This window comes from Amblyraja radiata, chromosome 4 (genome assembly GCF_010909765.2).
Source record: "Amblyraja radiata isolate CabotCenter1 chromosome 4, sAmbRad1.1.pri, whole genome shotgun sequence".
Classification (NCBI taxonomy): Eukaryota; Metazoa; Chordata; class Chondrichthyes; order Rajiformes; family Rajidae; genus Amblyraja; species Amblyraja radiata.
This window is the reverse complement of record NC_045959.1, coordinates 47,969,866-47,990,061: the sequence shown is the minus strand read 5'-3', so window position 1 is coordinate 47,990,061 and position 20,196 is coordinate 47,969,866. Positions and strand designations below refer to the sequence as shown.

General features: G+C 43.2%; 1 protein-coding gene across 9 annotated transcripts in view; it reads left to right on the top strand.

Annotated features, from left to right (window-relative positions):
• Nucleotides 1–20,196, top strand: part of sulf1 (sulfatase 1) — a 379,294-nt gene that overhangs the window by 185,145 nt on the left and 173,953 nt on the right. For all 9 annotated transcript variants that reach the window (XM_033019348.1, XM_033019349.1, XM_033019347.1 and 6 more), the window contains one exon: nucleotides 608–717. The gene's annotated coding sequence lies outside the window, so the exon portion shown is untranslated. The remainder of the gene's footprint in view (nucleotides 1–607; nucleotides 718–20,196) is intronic.

Below are 20,196 nucleotides of genomic sequence, written 5' to 3'. Positions count from 1 at the left end.
AGCAATAACAGCATGCAGCCTGTGGCATTCTCAGCAGCGTCTGTTTTATGTTTCCTGCCATTAATGCTTTGTCTCTGATGGAGAAAATCAATACCCGTTGTAGCACACTATCCCTATCAACACATTCTGCTACCAAAGGCTGCCAACAGGCATTTAGGACAGAACGCGTTGACTGTGCGATACAGGTCATCAGGAACACAAAACACAAAAACAAACAAGTTTTAAAAATATTAAAAAATATATTTTTATCTGGCACTTCCTTTGCACTGCGGATACCACAAGCTGAGAAGAAAACCATGTCAGTCACATTGCAACTCGTAAAATGGGACAGAATTTACTACTGCTCAGTCAGAGTTTGTTTTCTTTTTAATGGGACCTTATCCAAATATTTTTCCCCAAATTGCATAAAAATAAACTTAGTCTGATCAAATCCTAATTTTTATTGCTTTTTATCTCCAGCCTGTTCCCTGTTGGAGTTTTCACTGCTGCTTTTCACATGAAACCATAGCATTTTACAAAAGGGAAACATCTGCTTGCAATATTCCTTTATTACACTCTAATGAAAATCCCGTGTGTTTCTTAATGTGTTGTTTATTTGCCTTTACAGATTCTCTCATTGGAGATTGTCATATTCAATGGAAACCTGTGTCCTTCAACATTGATCACCCACTGACATGTCCTAGGCCTAAAAGACCTGGAAGAATACCTGGAATCAAGGTATGAAACAGAAACCAACTTCACCAGTTCTAACCCAGGACAAATAAATAGTTATGCAGTCATAACCTTTGATAGAAAATTGCAAAGAATGATTTCACTTTTAAATATTGTGGAAAGGTATCAGAGTAATTACAACACAGAAGGAGGCCAGTTCAGTCATCACAGGCTTCATGCAAGATAAAACTACTCCCTTAACATCTGCCTCTTGCTCTGCAAATCATTTCCTTTCAAATACTTATTCAGCTGCTTTTGAATGTCACAATTAATTGTGCCTCCCATTTTATCCCTGGCAATGTATCCTGGACCTCAGCCATTCACTGAGTCGGGGAAAAAAACTAGCGCCTCTTCTGATTCTTTTGTTAATCACTTTCATTCTACCTCACCCCATTCTTGATGCCTCCATTTACGCTGTCTAAAATTGGCTTGATTTTAAGGACCTCTATTAGATCTCCTCACAACCTCCTCTGCTTTAGAAGAACAATCGCAGGTGTCCATGCCAACTAAGATGTCTCACCTAACCTAGTGTCATTGGCCTGTGTTTGGATAATATTCCTCAAAACATTTCCTATTCATATTTCTGCTGCATTCTGTCCAAAGTAAAAAAAAAATATTTTCAGAACTGAAATCCAGAACTGGACACAATACTCCAGTTGTGATCAACCCAGTGTTTTATAAAGGTTTATCACAAATTACTTGCTCTTGTGTATTTTGGGTCTACTTATAATGCCCAAGATCTAATTTGCTATTAATTAACCAATTTTCTCATAATTATCTTGCCTCTTTCATCAAACTAAGCATAGACATCCCCAAATCTCTCTGCTCTAGAGTCCCTGTTAAAATTGTACCCTCCAGCAGTCTGTCTCCATATAAAATACAAAGATATAAATCGCAACGTGGAAGAATGAGAATTACTACTTCTAGGTTATATTTTATTTGTAACTGCTATTATGTGAAATATAATCATTAACTTTGGTTTAGTTTACCGTACAGTTGGTGGTTTCAGAATAATCAGCGAACCCTATGGAAATTTAGTGTCAATAGTGATACACTTAAAGCATCCTGTTCACTGTCTGGTGTAGAAGAGTGCAGGACAAAAATATTAACAGGATCAATAATTCTGCAAGTGTATACATATAAGAACATTTTCCTGACCAGTACAAAAATTATGAAAAAAAACTAATTTCTACTAATGGTAAGTTCCAGCTTTACTTTATACATATATATATGATTGTGGATTTATATTAGTACATGCTACTTTAGGTATCTCTTGTAAGAGGGTGTTTATCTACATATGTCAATATGTGTTGAGGTAACATATAAGAAAAAGAGAAAATGCTAGAAACACCAGTAAGTCGGACAGCATCTGTTTAAAGAAAAGCAAAGTCATCATCTTGGGTCAAAGATGTTTATCAGAACTGGGAAAGACAGAAGCAAAGTAAATTTTAACTTGAAGAGAGGATGGGAGAAAGATGCCATGGACAAACGGAATGTCTCTAATAGGATAGGAGGATTTGATGAAGGGTCTATTCCTGAAACGTCACCTCTTCCTTTTCTCCAGAGATTCTGACTGACCACTGTGTTACTCCAGCATTTTGTGTTTTATCATTGTCTCTAATAGGATGTGACCATTGGCAAGCCATTTTCATAGTGACTACAACTAATAGGATAACAAATCTTGGTCTATGCAAAATGAGGTGACCTAAGCTCTTGTAAATGAGTGCAAAAGTAAAATACATTGACCAGCAAACTGGATTCACCAAGTTGAAAAGGCAGGCAGCCAATACCTTCACATTATCTGCCAACGAGCACCAACAAGCATATTAGTTAAGAATGTGTTGTAGGCATCCAGGGTGCATGCTACAAAATGGTACCAGGTACATTGCAAATCCCAGTCAGAGCACTTCTCCTTTTTACAGGCCCTTATGTCAAATTGGATCAATATCATTGCAGCATTCATGTGCATAGTTAATTTTACTACTGTAGAGCAACCCCATATTAAGATTTTTTTGAACACCCCCCCCCTAACTCCCAGTACACATGAGGGCAGCACTGTGGCACAGTTGGTATTACTGCCGTCTCGTAACTCCAAGGACCCAGGTTTGATGCAGTCTACGTGGAATTTGCACTTTTCCCAGTGTCCAGGTGCTCAGTTTCCTCTTACATCCCAAAATCAGATTGTTTTATGTTAATTGACCACTGTAAAATTAGCCCTTATAAGCACTGGATAGCATAGAACTAGGGTGATTAATGGTCGGCATGGACTCAGTGGGCAGAAGGACCTGTTTCCATGCTGCATCTCTGAGCTAAACTTAAAAAGAGCTAAACTAAACTAAAAAAGACTCTGCAGATCAGGCAGGATCTGTGGAAAGAGAACCAACTCTACATTTTACGTGCTTCTAAGGTAGACTGAACCTGTCATCCAAAAGCTAAGTTTATAGTTTATTCATCCATTTTTGGTGCAGGATTAGAACTACAAATAGCTGCTTCTCCTACCCTTCCCAAATCTGGCTCGATGTGGCCAGCCATTCCTGCTGTTCCCTCTTTATGTCCTAATGACGTTTCTAGACCGCAAGCATTTCCCCAGTGATCCTGTAACTGCCTTCATTAGGAACTTACTTGATTTTGGGGAAATACCCAAATCTTAGCTCATTGTATTCTGTTTCCGATTCAAGAAAGTTACATGCAGATACAAGAACATTAATTAAGCAAACTGTGAAAGGATAAAGGAAAAGTGGTTGTGCCCTGGTCAAAGATTATTGCTAAGTAAAGTTGGTAACACGCCAATGTAAAGAAAACAAAATGGTTTATTTTCTGAATCGAAGTTGAGTCTTTATATAATAGATTAATGTCTACTATTATTTCTGCCATGAGTACCTCAGGATCTGGCTTGCTTTGTATATAACTTTGCTGTTTGAAGTGAAAACCTTTTTTGTAATTTCACATCCAGACTGACAGCACTAGAAGCATTATCTCAGTTAAGTACTATTGAAGGCAGCAAGTATCAGCTGGTTCAGGCATCTGGAGCTTTGAGGGGGGAAAAAAGAATCAGCACTTCCCTCAATCTCATTCAAGCTGACTGGTGGAATTCACTATCTGCTAACACAAATGATGAGAAAATAGATTCTGGCATTATTAAGTGGAATCCCAATGCATTATCTTGCTGGGAAACAATGCATGCCCACTTAAAGAGTCAAACATATTCAGAACATTGGTTCAAAAATATTGTGAAAAAAGTAAACTTAGAAACATGGGCTTTGTATGCTATGACAACTTGTTACAAGGTGAATCCATAGTGCAGAGTTACAAAAAAAATGTAGATTTGCCAACATCTAAATGTGTAATGCTTGCATTTTGTACAAAGCTATTGTGTATTGCTCCTCTTAGAGGGGGGGGGGGCGCTGTCCTGTGCATGGCTGCCCAGCCAGCAGCTGTCTGTCCTTTCATCTTTTTATTTTATTTTAGTTAAAGTGTTTTGTTTGGAGGTCTAGACTTTTTTATGTGGGGGGTGGGGGGGGAAGGGGGAAACTATTTTTCAGGGTCCCTACCTGGTCGGAGAGGCAGCTTTTCTCCGGGCTGCAGCTTCGACCTGTCCTCGCGGCCTACCAGCGGGCCTGGAGCGGCGTTTCCTGTCGGGGACCGCCCAGCACCTCGGCCTGGGCGGCGGCACAGCGCTGGTGCGCTGTCGCGGAGCGGTCGATGCCTTGCCCGGGTCGCCGCGCTGGAGCTCCGGTGAGCTGAAGACCGCCGGGATAAACATCGCGGAGTTGCGGGTCTGTGGAGCGGCCAGCTGCGGGCGGCGGCACTGAACTTAAACATCGGGAGCCTGGGATCTCTAGATGAGATCGCCAGTTGTGGAGCTCCAACCGGCGCGGCCTTGTTGACTTCGGAAGCCGCGGCCTCCAGTATGGAAGCGGCCGTTCCAGGGTTCCCAAGCCGCTGATAGGACTCTCCCGACGCCGGAGCAACATCACCCGGCGAGAACGGCCTGGAACATCGGGCCTCCGTAGAGGCAACTGTGGAGGCCTCAATAGGCCCGACTATGGGTGAACTGGGGTTGGGGACTGGACTTTGTGCCTTCCCTCATAATGGGAATCATTGTGGGGGGATGTTCTTTATGTTTAAAACTCTTATTAATGTTATAGCCTACTCCTGCACCTATTTTCTATTTTCTATTCTTTTTTTTATGTGCTGCAAAATGGCAAGAAGCATTTCACTTCACTACACCTAGGTGTATGTGAATGTGACCAATAAAATACCTTTGATACCTTTGATAGGGTTTCCAGTCATGACATTGTCTTTCTTGCCCCTTGGCTAATTTTCAGGAGGATGCTCCAGGTGAATAAAATAACTATCTGTCAATGTGCATGATTTAAACAAAATCAATCAGTCTTAGTACTCAAAATGCAACATTTAAGATTTGTGGTATGTGGACCTAATTAAAAAAAAGAATGGAATTAGGATGACCAAAAAGGATGGTAAGTAGGATTAATGAGAATCCAAAGGCATTTCATAAATGCCTTAAAAACAAGAGGGTAGCAAGGGACAAGGAGGACCATCAAGAATAAAGGAAGGAAACTATGCTCAGAATCAGGATGTAGGCAAGGTACTAAATTAGTAATATGCATGGGTATTTTCCACGGGGAAAGACACGGAGGACAGTGAGATTAATCAGTGTGGGGTATAATAATATGCTAGAGCATTTTGATATCAAGAAGAAGGTGGTGTTGGCCCCCCTGAAGAGCATTACAATATATAAATCACTAGCTAGATATGATACATTCAAGGAGAAGCAAATAAGGAGATTGCTGGGCCTTGACAAAGATCTTTGTGTGCTCATTAGTTGCAGGTGTGGAGATAGAATTATAGAGGTGTGCCACATGGAAACAAGGTCTTCAGCCCATGTTGTCCATGATGGCCAGGTCCTTGAGGACTGGAGAGGAGCCAATGTAGTTCCTGTTTAAGAGAAATAGTGACCGTGCAGGAAATTATAGGACAGTCTCACTTCAGTGGTAAAGAAGTTATTGGAGCAGATTCGTAGGGATACAATTTACTCGAATTTATAAGAGAATGGTGGGTGTTGTCTACATGGACTTTGGTAAAGCATTTGACAAGATCCATAATGATAGGTTATTCCAGAAGATTAAGATGCAAGAGATCCTTGGTGACGCAGTTTGGATTCAGAATTTGCTTAACCATAGAAGATACAAGGTAGCAGTGGACGGGTTTTACTCTGGCTGCAAGTCTGTGGCCAGTGGTATTCCACAGGGATCAGTGCTAGGACTGATTGTGATATATATCAATGACCTGGGACAAAAATGTAGATGAGCTGTTTAGTAAGTTTGCAGATTACACCAAAATTAGTGGAGTTGGGGACAGTGAAGTGGGCTGTCAATGATAGAGCAGAATAATACAGAAGGTTATAATCACAGATAAAGTTGTAAATGGATAGAAAATGGCAGATGGAGTTAATCTGGACAGGTGTGATGTGTAAGGTCAAATGTAAGGGAGGTCAAATGTTTACAATTGATGATAGGACCATGAACTGCATTGATGAACAGTGGGATCTTGGGTTCTAACTCCATAGCTCTCTGGAAGCATTCAGCATGTCAGACAGCATCTGTGGAGAGAAGCAGAATTAGCATTTCAGATCATTTACTCTTCATCAGAAACGGAAAAAAATAGATATATTGGTACTGTTTCCAAGTTTGCTAATCATAAAAAGCAAGGTAGAACTATGAGTTTTGAAATTGCAAATAATTTTCAAAAGCATGTACACAAGTAGAGTGGCTAAATAAGGAGAAGATAAAGTGTGGAAAAAAATAAGGTTTTCATTTTAATGAAATTGGAAAACTTATTAAATGGTGAGAAACCAGTAAACGTTGATTAAACGGAAGAATCGTAATGTGTACTGTGTGCAGCGTTTTGTTTCTGCATTAAAGAAGTGCATAGTAGCTTTAGATTTAGTGCAGTATAGATTCACTAAATTAATTCCTGGGATGAGTGCACTGTCCTTTGATGTAAAATTGAGTTGCAATACTCTGAGAATGTGTCTCGTAAATGCTGGGAGATTGATGGATTTAATGAACAGTTTAGAGGACCAAGTGCTCATATTTAGGACTAAGAGGTCGAGAAGTTTCTATATTCGCAGAACTGCAAGGAATTCATTTTCTCTACCACTAGAAAACACGAGACAGGCTTTGGAATTTTAGACTTAAAGACTTAACTAAGCAAATTTAGACACTGTAAAGATTGACTGAATATTTCCTCTAAAATATATGTAAGGCAACCTACAGGAGGAGAGGTAGAAAATACACCAAACCATAATAAGCATTTAGTTTTATTGAATATTACAAAATACAATCTCAGTGTAAATTGGCATGAATATGGCTACCTGTAAAAAAAAAGAATGCATTATTTTATACCTGATTAAACATCTATCAGTTTATTGTTTCCCTACTTTAGTGGTATACTAGACCAAGTGCAGACCCGTTGGGTCTGTTCCCCCCCCCCCCCCCCCGGCACTCACACTAATTACCCCCCTTGATATTACCCCATAACCACCCTATCTACTGACGCATAGCCCCCAACTTGCAGTCACATCTAGAGAGGGGGGGATAGAGAGTGAGGGCAGAGAGAGAAGGGGCAGAGACACAGAGAGAGGGGCAAGAGGGAGAGGGGGTGGCGAGGAGGAGAAGAGGGAGGGTGGGTGAGAGGGGAAAGGTGGGGGTGGAGGGGAGGAGAGAGAGAGGGGGAGAGAGGGGGGGAGAGGTGAGGGGGGGAGGGACGAGGGGGAGAGGTGAGGGGAGGGGGAGAGGTGAGGGGAGGGGGAGAGGTGGGGAGCTGGGAGGGTGGAGGGAAGGGGGTAGGGGTGTGTGGAGGGGAGGGGGGTTTAGGGGAGGGGCAGTGGGGGAGGGGATGGAGGGGAGGAGTGGGAGAAAAAGAGGGGAGAAAGACAGAGGGGGGGAGAGGAGAGGGGGGAGAGGAGAGGGGGTTGAGGACAGGGGGGAGGAGAGGGGGGAAGAGGAGAGGGGGGAGAGGAGAGGGGGTTGAGGAGAGGGGGAGAGGAGAGGGGGGAAGAGGAGAGGGGGGAGAGAGGAGAGGGGGGAGTGAGGGGAGGGGGAGAGGTGGGGAGCAGGGAGGGGGAGGGGGGGGTGGAGGGAAGGGGGTAGGGGTGTGTGGAGGGGAGGGGGGTTTAGGGGAGGGACGGTGGGGGAGGGGATGGAGGGGAGAAAAAGGGAGAGAGAGGGGGGGAGTGGAGAGGAGAGGAGAGGGGGAGGAGAGGGGGGGGGGGAGAGGAGAGGGGGGGAGAGGAGAGGGGGGGAGAGGAGAGGGGGGGAGAGGAGAGGGGGGGGGGAGAGAGTGCCTTTTTATTTCAACCCAAACAACCATTTGCAGGCAGTGCTTTTTTACTTTAACCATATTTTCATTTTCAAACCACATTAAGGGTACTTACTCACAGTTGTGTGGACATGTGTTCAGTGTTATTCACAGCTCAGAGAAACGTGACCCTCTGCCTTCCTCCAGCTTGCAGACTAATTGAGGCACACCACTTCCTGGTTTTATAGTCCATCCCCCCCTGCCGCCAGCGGGGGCAGCAGAGAGAATGGGGAATTTTGTAAAATCATTAATATATGTAATTTTTCATCGACTGGAAAAATCCTCGGCACACATGCGGCAGAGGGGGGCTCTGAGCGAGGTGGCCAAAAATGACGGCCGTAGGTGGCGGCTTCTCTCGGAAATCGCAGCACAGATCGCTAAAACCGGTCAAGAACAGACTTTTAGTAATATAGATAGAAGATTGTCATGCAGCAAAATATAAACGCTGCGTAATCACGTTGGGAGTCAGACGGGGGGGGGGGGGGGTGGGGTGTGGTGTGTGTGTGTGTGTGTGTGTGTGTGTGTGTGTGTGCGTGTGTGCGTGCGTGCGTGCGTGCGTGCCCGCCCGCCCGCCAAGACATTGTGTCCCCCGGTCCACTCCATATTTTGATACCGATTTCCGTGCCTCGAGCCATGATGCCAGTGTTGTCCGAGTGCTGAGCTTCCTAGATCTTATAGGACCGAGATGAGGAAAACATTTTTCACACAGAGAGTGGTGAATCTCTGGAATTCTCTCCCGCAGAAGGTAGTTGAGGCCAGTTCATTGGCTATATTTAAGAGGGAGTTAGATGTGGCCCTTGTGGCTAAAGGGATCAGGGGGTATGGAGAGAAGGCAGGTACAGGATACTGAGTTGGATGATCAGCCATGATCATATTGAATGGTGGTGCAGGCTCGAAGGGCCGAATGGCCTACTCCTGCACCTATTTTCTATGTTTCTATGTTTCCCACCTCCTCTGCCCCTTCCTCTCTCCCTTGTACGCCCCCCTCCGCCCCCTTATCCTGAGACCCCCTCCTCTCCATCCCGCACTGATCCCCATTCCTGCCTCTATTCAGTCCTCACTGACATCCCGTGTGCTCCCCTCCTAAACTACCCTACCCCCCCATCTATTCATCCTGCACTGATCTCCCTTTCCACCTTGCATTGATTCTCCTGCCACTCCCCATCAATCCTACACTGGTCCTCCAATTGATCCTGCACCCCCCCCCCCCCCCCCGCCATCTATCCATCCTGCACTGATTCACACACCCCCTCCCGACCCTATTGTGCTGGAAATGTCTTCAGAGCGAACATTGACTATGTTTGATAATGGAATGCAATCAACTGTGTTTTAATTCCCAACGTTATTATTTGTTTTAATCCATAAAGATGGATTAATTAAATTGTGAACATGTGAAATATTAAAACCGCAGTGTTCGATTGTCACTGCAACCGTTTACACGTTATTACAGAATTCATTTTAACGGCAAATCAATGCTCTTAATATGGAGTATCAGTACTGTAGTTATTTAATGAGCAACATTCACAACTATACGTTGGATTTATTCAGGTTTTACTTCTAGTCATACATCACAATTTTGGTCAGGAGATATTTCAGTTGAAATTTTAACGTTAATTCTGAAGTGGGAATGAAGGAAAAAGCAGTTATCAACAATTTTTTTTTAATTTTTTGCTTAAAAACTGGGTATCTTCATTGCTGTTCACAACACATACATCTAATCTGAATGTCCAGTAATGTGGCGTCTTGACTCCTTTAAATATATTACCAAAAGAACATTTGCTGCATTTATGTCCTTTGGCCATCTCTTGTTAGTTAGTGTAATGTTAAGTTGGATGATCAGCCATGATCATATTGAATGGCGGTGCAGGCTCGAAGGGGCCGAATGGCCTACTCCTGCACCTATTTTCTATGTTTCTATGTCAGATGGGCATAGTCAGTTTTAACAGCTATTATCATAAAATGCCTTTAGAAAATTCCTTGCAACCTGTATATTTTGTTGTGGATATATTATGTGGGAAGCGAGAGTGTTTCTGTACCAATAGCAATAACGACCCATGCTAAGGCCATGTCATGATAATTTTCGGTCCTTCACAGAAAACATGCTTGCATCAATCTGTAGTGTGCATGGTTAACCATATATGTCCAGGATTTATTGACACAAGTTGATCATACACTGAATAATCCATCCACATTTTTGTTTGGAAGTGGAAAGAAATAATAAAAATTGCATTAATTACAATGTGTAAAAAGAGTTGAGATACTGTATTATAATTTTGCTGCATGTCATCGTGGTATATATCATGTCTTGATTGGTGAATATGTTTAGTTTGTGACTTTATTTGAAGCAGAAATAATATGTGAATGCTTCATTGAGCATAATTCCGACTGGTAACTACGCACTTCGTCCGAGCACATTATCGCACGCGTCATGACCACCTAAACTGTCATTTGGCAACCTAACAAGCTGCCAAGGTTGCCCGGCTGGCAACAGGGGAAAAAAATTAAGCGAGAGCCCAGGAAGGGGATTGGGAGTACTGGCCTTAACTATTAAAATATTAATTGTTGTTATTTTCTTAACAATGCCCTCAGGAGGGATGGGGCTAAATAATTGCAGACAGATTTAGTGAGTTCCTGCTCTTGTTGAATTTTAATGCTGTTGTGTTTATTTAGTTTTAATCTAATCTCACCTCAAAGTCAGTTAGACTATTGAGTATAGAAGTTGGGAGGTCATGTTGCAGTTGTCGAAGAAGTTGGTGAGACTGCATTTAGAACATTGTGTTCAGTTCTGGGCACCATGTTATAGGAAAGATATTGTCAAGCTTGAAAGGGTTCAGAAAAGATTTACGAGGATGTTGCCAGGACTAGAGGGTGTGAGCTATAGGGAGAGGTTGAGTAGGCTGGGTCTCTATTCCATGGAGCGCAGGAGGATAAGGGGGTGATCTTATAGAGGTGATTAAGATAGTGAGAGGAATAGATCAGGTAGATGCACAGAGTCTCTTGCCCAGAGAGCAGGGTAATCGAGGACCAGTGGACATAGGTTCAAGGTGAAGGGGAAAAGATTTAATAGGAATTCGAGGGGTAACTTTTTCCCACAAAGAGTGGTGAGAGTATGGAACAAGCTGTTAGAGGAAGTAGTTGAGGCTGAGACTATCCCATTGTTTAAGAAACAGTTAGACAGCTACATGGATAGTTTGGAGGGATATGGACCAAGCGCAGGCAAGTGAGACTAGTGTGGCTGGGACATTGTTGGCCAATGTGGGTTAGTTGGATCAAAGGGCGTTTTTCTGCACTGTATCACTCTATGACTCCATGACAAAGAAAAATAAACAGTATGGATTTTTTTCCCACCATCAACATTATAAATGCATTAATTTGTTTTTCGGTACCTCCCGCTTGGGAGTTGAATTGTATTGTTGTACCATGTGTTAGTACCGAAGGTGGCAAGTAAGCAATACTCTTTTATTTCTTACTACTTCTGTAAAATGTACAAACTAGAAAAAATGCAATATTAATGAACAAGTATTGTGAATGTTGGCAACACTAGGCTGAATGCAATAAACTGTATCCTGAATGACATTTCTAGCCAAAAAAACATGTTCTTAATCTCTGCCAATTCCACTTTCCATCAGAAATTCTCTAAGAAAAATAGACTTTCGAGAAAAAAAAAGGATGTATGCTACTCCATTGAATATAATATGGAAGGCCAATTTTATTTTCTTAACAGAATTTCACAGATTGTTAATCAAATTTTGAACCACAATGTTCTTTGGTAAGATATCTCTCTCCACAATATTCACATTTCTGATTTGGCAGTATGGCCAAGCAGATATTTGTTAATTCTTGGGTTCCCTCTTATGGAGTGACTATGTTTATGTAAAAGTAATCTCTTGAATTTTAATCCAAAACAGAAATGGCTTTGGGTCAGAACAGATGTATAAAATCTTTTAAATCTCATACATGAACCCAACTTACCTTAACCCTGCCAACTTCCATTTTAGTAAATTATTAACATCTATATAATTAAAAGTCTAATTTTGACCACTTCCTGTCTGCACTGTATATTGATTTTAGAAAAAACGCTACCCTGTATCGCTGGGATTTTTGGCCATCTTACTCACAGTCTTCAGGGCTGGCCCCTGAGGATTTTTCCCATCGATGAAAAATAAAAAAGTTATATTTAAAAATACCTTGAGATCAGCTGATTGGTCATCTCGCCTGTCTATCACCCCTTCTGGGGGGGGGCGGCAGGACTATAAAACCCCGGATGCCTGGACGTGAGTCAGATTCTGCAAGAACGCGGGGGAGAGGCCACTACTGTCATTCTAAGCTGTGAATCAACTGAACTGTGAGTTTGCAATGTACTTGGAATAAATGATTTGTTAGCCTTTAATGACAATGCCATGAGTTGTTCGGCCTGCTGCCCTGCCTGGGCTTGAAACTGCAATGCTTTATTAGGTCCGACTATGTTTGGAAGGAATAAATGCTTTATTTGGCCCGACTGTGTTTGGAAGGAATAAATGCTTTATTAGGGCCGACTGTGTTTGGAAGGAATAAATGCTTTATTAGGTCCGACTGTATTTGGAAGGAATAAATGCTTTATTAGGTCTGACTGTTTGGAAGGAATAAATGTTTTTTTAGGTCCGACTGTGTTTGGAAGGAATAAATGCTTTATTAGGTCCGACTGTGTTTAGTCCAAAAGTCCCGCTCATTTTGTGACTTCTGCTTAGTGGACAGGTCGCGCTGATTGCGTAATTTCCGGTGAGTGCAGAGGTCACGCTGATTGCATAATTTCCGGTAAGTGCAGAGGTCACGCTGACTGCGGAAGCCCCACATTGGAGAGGCGCGCGAGTATATTCAAGAAAGTTTACTGTCATATATATGGTGTGTGAGTCAGTGTGTGTGTATGTGTGTGTGTGAGTCTGTATGTAAGTGTGTTTATGTGTGTGAATGTGAGTGTGTGTGAGCGTTTGTGAGTGTGTGTGTGTGTGTGTGTACAGTGGCTTGCAAAAGTATTCATACCCCTTGAACTTTTCCACATTTTGTCACGTTACAACCACAAACATAAATGTATTTTATTGGGATTTTATGTGATAGACCAACACAAAGTGGCGCATAATTGTGAAGTGGAAGGAAAATGATACATGGTTTTCAAATTTTTTTACAAATAAAAAACTGAAAAGTGTGGCGTGCAAAAGTATTCAGCCCCCTTTACTCTGATACCCCTAAATAAAATCCAGTGCAACCAATTGCCTTCAGAAGTCACCTAATTAGTAAATAGAGTCCACTTGTGTGTAATCTAATCTCAGTATAAATACAGCTGTTCTGTGAAGGCCTCAGAGGTTTGTTAGAGAACATTAGTGAACAAACAGCATCATGAAGCCCAAGGAACACACCAGACAGGTCAGGGATAAAGTTGTGGAGAAGTTTAAAGCAGGATTAGGTTATAAAAAAATATCCCAAGCTTTGAACATCTCACGGAACACTGTTCAATCCATCATCCGAAAATGGAAAGAGTATGGCACAACTGCAAACCTACCAAGACATGGCCGTCCACCTAAATTGACAGGCCGGGCAAGGAGAGCATTGATCAGAGAAGCAGCCAAGAGGCCCATGGTAACTCTGGAGGAGCTGCAGAGATCCACAGCTCAGGTGGGAGAATCTGTCCACAGGGCAACTATTAATCGTGCACTCCACAAATCGGGCCTTTATGGAAGAGTGGCAAGAAGAAAGCCATTGTTGAAAAAAAGCCATAAGAAGTCCCGTTTGCAGTTTGCCACAAGCCATGTGGGGGACATAGCAAACATGTGGAGGAAGGTGCTCTGGTCAGATGAGACCAAAATTGAAGTTTTTGGCCTAAATGCAAAACGCTATGTGTGACGGAAAACTAACACTGCACATCACCCTGAACACACCATCCCCACTGTGAAACATGGTGGTGGCAGCATCATGCTGTGGGGATGCTTTTCTTCAGCAGGGACAGGGAAGCTGGTCAGAGTTGATGGGAAGATGGATGGAGCCAAATACAGGGCAATCTTCGAAGAAAACCTGTTAGAGTCTGCAAAAGACTTGAGACTGGGGCGGAGGTTCATCTTCCAGCAGGACAACGACCCTAAACATACAGCCAGAGCTACAATGGAATGGTTTAGATCAAAGCATATTCGTGTGTTAGAATGGCCCAGTCAAAGTCCAGACCTAAATCCAATTGAGAATCTCTGGCAAGACTTGAAAATTGCTGTTCACAGACGCTCTCCATCCAATCTGACTGAGCTTGAGCTATTTTGCAAAGAAGAATGGGCAAAAATTTCAGTCTCTAGATGTACAAAGCTGGTAGAGACATACCTCAAAAGACTTGCAGCTGTAATTGCAGCGAAAGGTGGTTCTACAAAGTACTGACTTAAGCGGCTTTTTCACGGGGCGACTTGACGCAAGAGTTAACCAGAGTTTAACATCGTGGGAACCTCGTGCGATAATAGTACGGCATTCGTGGACCACCGTAGCGCTAACGGCAGGTAATCGTGTAACTTGGTCACTCGGGAGAAAATTCAAGAAAGTTTGAATTTCTCCAAGAGTGACTTGTACACTTGTGGTTGAGCATTGCAACATTGTATGAACATAGTGGCCAGTGCGATATCCGTGCGATATCCGTAATAACTCTTGCGAGTACCGTGGGAACTCCTGCGAACGGTGAGTAACTGAGCAGTTTGATTGTCAGTGCTTGTTTTACCTCATTGTTAAATAAATATATTTTTTACCATCAGATTGATGTCTGCAATTCTTCATTAACACATCACTACAAGATGAATGTCTCTAATGTTATAATCCCTCTTATGCTGAAACACAAAATAGTTGAAGGGAGGTGAAATAATCACATTTTCATTCTTTTTCATTTTTGAGTGTTCAGGTACCTCACTTGCTGAGCTATTTTACTCCAGCAGTTTGTGTCTCTTTTTGTCTAAAGCAGTTTCTAAGACTGTAGGAACTCCGCGGGCCAGGCAGCAACTACGGAGGGAAATGGACAGGCGACCCTTTCTTCAGGCTGCCTTATCTCTCTCCCCCCCCCCTCCCCCCTACTCCCACCCACACACACAAATGCTGGAGAAACTCAGCGGGTGCAGCAGCATCTATGGAACGAAGGAAATAGGCAACGTTTCGGCCCGAAACGTTGCCTACTTCCTTCGCTCCATAGATGCTGCTGCACCCGCTGAGTTTCTCCAGCATTATTGTGTACCTTTGATTTTCCAGCATCTGCAGTTCCTTCTTAAACACAAATGCACCGAGTTCCTCCAGCATTTCGTGTTTTGCTCAGTATTCCAGCATCCGCTGTCTCCCGCGTCTCCAATAAAACAAAACTACTGTCAAAAGTGTGAAGAATATGGGCAGAGATAGATACATTCCTGATTAGTGCGGCTGTCAGGAGGTTGTGGGGAGAAGGCAAGAGAATGTGGTTGAGAGGGAGAGATAGATCAGCCGCGATTGAATGGCGGAGTGGACTTAATGGACCGAATGGCCTAATTTTGCTCCTATAACTAACAAAGATAGTAATTGTTAGGGAAATGTAGTTATTAAAGACGAGGGGGAGCAGAAATGGGCAGTCTGGGATGGCTCGCGAGATACTTGCATAGAGGCACAAAAGTTAAAGAAAGGGCAGATAAACAGAGAGGGGGGGGGGGGGGACTTCCCTCAGTGTCCATCTGTTACCATTAATTGGACAGTTCGGTCTGTGAAACGCAACACGCCAGCCCCGACATCCAGCCCGGTGGTCAGTCCTTTGAAGATAGACACCAGTTGCTTGGAGCAACTCAGCCGGACAGGCAGCAACTCTGGAGAGAAGGAACGGGTGGCGTTTCGGGTCGAGAGCCTTCTTCAGACTGAGGTCAATCCCCTGCATGGATAACAGGAGTCCCAGCCAACACGACAATCGCCCGCTGCACAGTCTCGGAGCTTCCACTGCGAAAACGGTGCCTACATTTGAGCACTTATGTAACTGAACCATCCTAACACCAACCACAGAGCATTCCTGAACTACTACCTACCTCATTCGAGACCCTCGGAATGGGCGACGTTTCGGGACGAGACTCTGAAGAAGGGTCTCGAACCGAAACGTCACACATTCCTTCTCTCCAGATATGCTGCCCGTCCCGCTGTGTTATTCCAGCATTTCGTGTCTATCTTCCGTATGCTCTGTGATGGTCATCTCGGAGTCAAGTGGCAACTCTGGTCTGTAGACACGAGGAACTGCAGACGCAGGAATCACGAGCAAAACACAGAGCGTTGGACGAGCCTGACCCTTTGAGTTCCTCCATCACTTTGTGTTGATGTCAGGTCTGGACATTGCTTGGCTCAGTCTCAGGCGCCGGCTAACTAGGAAGGTCGAGTCAAAGTCCAGCACTAACACTCAAGAAATAACGTTTGCGGCCTGATGTTCCCAATATTTAATTGAAATCATTAATAAAGTAAATAAATAGATACCGGTCTAATCAGTATCTACGGGATTGGACAGGCTAGATGCAGGAAGAATGTTCCCGATGTTGGGGGAGTCCAGAACCAGGGTCCCAGTTTTACAGTCTACCGTGGGAACTCTTTAACTCAGTAAGTAAAGTAAGTAAAGTAGCCTTTATTGTCATATCAGCACACAGGCAGCAGTTGTTTGTTGCTCTATTCAGTTTCCCAGGGGGTCGGGACGGGACTGGAGTTGGGAGGGAAAGGTGGGGGAGTCGAGGGAGACAGATGGGGGTGTCTTCATTTACTGGCGGCGGGTGTCTGTCACTGAAACAGGCAGGTGAGATTTCACATCCACCTTGTGTGTGCCTCTCTCTCTCTCTCCCTCCCTCCCTCTTACACAGGCTGAGAGACTCTGCCTCTGTGAGTGTACGTCTCTTTCTCCCCCTCTCCCACACACAGTAAGACCGAGGTACTGTGCTCAGTCCATCTGTGTCTCCCACATACACAGTAAAACATGTCTCCAAATGAGCCAATTCAACCAAGGGAGGATATTTATAGTGTGTGAAAAAAAAGTGACAGCATTTGTGCCACGTGATGATTTAACAACACTTCACAATGTTCATTCAAGATTTAACGGGAAAGCTCGGGAGACGGACAAGTCACTCGCACAAATAACAGAAATGCCGAGTACCCGTGGGAACTCTTTATCTACCCCCCGTTATATCGTGTGATATCGTGCTAGACCACGACCACTTCACTCTGGTTACATCTTGCGTCAAGTCGCCCCGTGAAAAAGCCGCATCAGGGGGGCTGAATACTTTTGCACGCCACACTTTTCAGTTTTTTATTTGTAAAAAAATGTGAAAGCCATGTATCATTTTCCTTCCACTTCACAATTATGCACCACTTTGTGTTGGTCTATCACATAAAATCCCAATAAAATACATTTACGTTTGTGGTTGTAACGTGACAAAATGTGGAAAAGTTCAAGGGGTATGAATACTTTTGCAAGCCACTGTATGTGTGTGAGTGCATGTGTGTATGTGTGAGTGTATGTATGTATATGTGTGTGTGTATGAGTGTATGTGTGAGTGTATTTGTGTATGTGTGTGTGTGAGTGAGTGTGTGTGTGTATGTGTGTGAGGTGGTGTGTGTGTGTGTGTGTGTGTGTGTGTGTGTGTGTGTGTGTGTGTGTGTGTGTGTGTGAGAGAGTGTGTGTGTGTGTCAGTCTGTGTGTGTGTGTGTGTGTGTGTATATATTGGAATTGGTGGAGAGGTGGAATATTGCGTTGGGGGACCAGCCCAACGGGTCCCACAGTCTAGTATCTTAATAAAACTCTGAACCTCACATTTAGTTTCATCTTAGATTCAATCGTATGTGGACTATATTTCGCTGCTTCACTAAATGGTGGCCGACTAGGAAAAGGGGAGATGCAGCGAGACCTGGGTGTCATGGTACACCAGTCATTGAAAGTAGGCATGCAGGTGCAGTAGGCAGTGAAGAAAGCGAATGGTATGTTAGCTTTCATAGCAAAAGGATTTGAGTATAGGAGCAGGGAGGTTCTACTGCAGTTGTACAGGGTCTTGGTGAGACCACACCTGGAGTATTGCGTACAGTTTTGGTCTCCAAATCTGAGGAAGGACATTATTGCCATAGAGGGAGTGCAGAGAAGGTTCACCAGACTGATTCCTGGGATGTCAGGACTGTCTTATGAAGAAAGACTGGATAGACTTGGTTTATACTCTCTAGAATTTAGGAGATTGAGAGGGGATTTTATAGAAACTTATAAAATTCTTAAGGGGTTGGACAGGCTAGATGCAGGAAGATTGCTCCCGATGTTGGGGAAGTCCAGGACAAGGGGTCACAGCTTAAGGATAAGGGGGAAATCCTTTAAAACCGAGATGAGAAGAACTTTTTTCACACAGAGAGTGGTGAATCTCTGGAACTCTCTGCCACAGAGGGTAGTCGAGGCCAGTTCATTGGCTATATTTAAGAGGGAGTTAGATGTGGCCCTTGTGACTAAGGGGATCAGAGGGTATGGAGAGAAGGCAGGTACGGGATACTGAGTTGGATGATCAGCCATGATCATATTGAATGGCGGTGCAGGCTCGAAGGGCCGAATGGCCTACTCCTGCACCTAATTTCTATGTTTCTATGTTTCAGATGTTTATTTTGTACTAAAATTACAATTAGTGTGACCATTAGTATTAAATGTTGCTAACATGAGCCATGAACCAAATCGGTGTTTGGATTTCATTTAAATCCACTGACATTGTGGATTTACCAATCAGCTTAAAAATAATAATGTTTAGAAATTCTATTGCGCCCAAATGGATAGTGCCTACAACAGCTGCCTGTCTTAACGGTCATAAAACGGTCATAATAGTCTGCCAAAGCCTAAAGCGAAACTGATCAGGTATTGTACATTTTAGCACCGATACTCCTTGTGGCAGCCAGTTTTCACTGCAGATGGGGAAGAGGTCAGTGACTACTAGCTCAATTAAGTCTTCATTGTAACCAGCCTTGGAATGGGGATGGTGGAGTTGGGACAGTGAGGTTGGCATTGGAGCCCTGCAGTTTGGAAGAACGATGCGTGGCTCAAAAACATTATTCTGTATTCTGGGGTTTTGCAGGGTGGGGGGAGGTCAAAGTGGGAACAAGCACAATCACCACAGGATGACAGCAAGCAGGGAATCTGTAGGAGAGGAGAAAAAATAAGTCGCCAGCAAAATTAATAATTGAGCTCAAGTGGTGAGGATCTGGCACTCAGTGATCACTGGGCTTGTTGAGGGAATGAGAGACTGTGTTGAGGGAATGTTATCGGATGGTGGGGATGTTATGTCCATGCAGGTTCAACGCTTTCAGCCACACATCCAAGATTTACATTGTGGAAATAAAACTGGGCAGTTCCAAAGCCAAACTACAACATTCCAGAAGTGTACGGGGCTGAGATCTTTTGATGCACAAGGACAGAAAAAATATAGTAGTTTTCGATTTAAATTTCCATATGATGCAAAATGCCCTGAAGGGATTGCGATCATTAGTCCCTTTGGGGAAGAAAAAAATCACCTATGTATTTTTGTACACTTAATGTATTAATTAGACATTTGCATGTTGTTTTTCATAACAGATTCTGCTGTTGCTTTGAACAGCAGGAAGAGCATTTCAATGCTTTAAAATATTTTTTGATAGTCATCATTTAAAACATGTTTAAATAAGCAACAAGTGTTGGTTATAGAGACAGATCTGGCTGTCCAAAGTTGTGTCATTCTTGAGACAAAGTTGAGACAAGTAGAAAAACAGCATTTTTTTAAAAAGTGCACTGCAGATAATTCTTTCAGGCAGCCATGGGGAGGAGGGTTATAGGAATCTGGTAATGTAAACTTTCATCAGTGGCTGACCTGCTCACACCTAAATAGTTCAGTTGATTTGAGGGATTTGATGTTTTGTATGTTGTATTTTGTATGCAGAATATTGGAAACTGATTAATTTCCTGAATTACATGGTAATGTACATCTTGTTGACTTGGAACAAAAATTGGTGCCTATCTTGAAAATAGCTGCATTTTGTTTCAAATTGCTTTAACAATTTTGCAGCATCAGACCAAGTGGGATTAGTAGGGAGAAAATAAAAGTTACATGAACATTGCAAACATCAGCA